Source organism: Dermacentor silvarum, chromosome 8, assembly GCF_013339745.2.
Source record: "Dermacentor silvarum isolate Dsil-2018 chromosome 8, BIME_Dsil_1.4, whole genome shotgun sequence".
NCBI classification, from domain to species: Eukaryota; Metazoa; Arthropoda; class Arachnida; order Ixodida; family Ixodidae; genus Dermacentor; species Dermacentor silvarum.
Genome location: NC_051161.1, coordinates 183879943 through 183881531, shown reverse-complemented (window position 1 = coordinate 183881531; position 1589 = coordinate 183879943).

The following is a 1589-nucleotide window of genomic DNA, read 5'->3' as shown; positions in this document are numbered from 1 at the left end:
TTTGTCTGTTTCTTCTTTGCAAATAAAGTTGTACAGTCGTCTTCCGTTAATTCAACCCTTACAGGACCGACGAAATTGATCGAATTATCCGGCGGCTCGAATTAAACAAGACACAGAAAAAACTGAACAGACCGCTGATTCATTTGGCGGTATTTTCCCAATTCTAATTTGCACCTGAATCAAATGTGCACCCACTTTCTTTCTGTCAAAAGCAGAAAAGTAACGTAGAAATGACATTAAAGCTCCTAAAGAAAGTGGAAATCTAACGCGCACCCGACTTTTTTGCAATAAAAGTGGGCAAGGGTCTAATTGTGTTGCACAACAGGCGGCCGATTTTCTAAATTCAGCTTCGCCGCAATACATCCGTGCTATGCGGTAAAGCATACGACCGCCGTGAAAGTGGTTTTGGTATCGTGTCCGATTGCACCGCGCAGGCAAATTTTGGCCCAATTTTCCTTTAAAAATAAAGCAAAAAGAAAGGCACGTGTTAGAATCGGGTAAATACCGTAATCGGGCATTGTGAGCTACAGTTATTGCTTAAATCTTCCTTGGGAGGAGCTGGAACAAAGATCTGAGGACACCTCAGCACGTATGAGTTGTGAATGAGAAAGTAAATAATGTCAAACTGAACGCCGCTGCGCGGTCCGAGTTTTGCGCTGCGAGTAATGTACAGCCTCCCGCATTTTTAGCTATATCGCGCGAGCGCCCATCACGCGTCATTTTGGCGCCCTTAAGCGGTAAGAATATTATCGTTATTATAGTGTTCTCACGCGATATAGCTAAAAATGGGGGAGGCTGTACCACTACCATAGCGGTACGTGCTGCACGAGCGAGCAAGCAGCAGCAGCAGCAGCCTGCACCGCTTCCGAGAACGAGGGTGAGGTGGCGTCACGGCTATGCCCTCTCCCCCCGCGCAACACAACACCTGGCGCGCTAACGTCGCAAGCCGCTGTTCCCTTGCGCCCGCTTTGCTCCGTCGAGGCGCGCTCGATCGTGACGTGGCGTCGCAGCCAATGGGACCTTGAGTGCCATGTCGTTGCTACAGACACCGGCCTTCTCGCTCAGTTGGCCATATTTGACGCTTTCGCATCAGTATAAGGCGTTTTTGACATGAGATGACGTGTGTTCAACATTCACTGTCCCCTAAGTTCGGCTGAGACAGACGCTGCCACTAAAGGGGTCGCTATTGGGGTCATGAGGCGTGCGTGCTGATTAGTCGAGTTCGAATTATCCGGTGAAGGCCAATTTTAGAATTAAAATAACGAAAGTTTGGGCCCATGGAAATGCCTGTGCGCCGACCGGGACCTTAGGCCAGGATCGAATTACCCGAAAAACTGAATCCACTGCAGTCGCATTAACGGAAGACTACTCTAAAATATGAAAACGCATTTTTTTTTTTTTCTTCACGTTCAAATTTACCGCCAGAATACTGCGCTTGGTGGATGGCCGCTGCGCTTTAGCTATGCCGTAGGAGTTGAGTCCAGGAAAACATCCTTATTAAATTAATGCGCTATATATATATATATATATTATAACATTTCTGGACACAGTCGCAGGAAGTTAGTAATAAGTATCGCGGTGGAATAAAG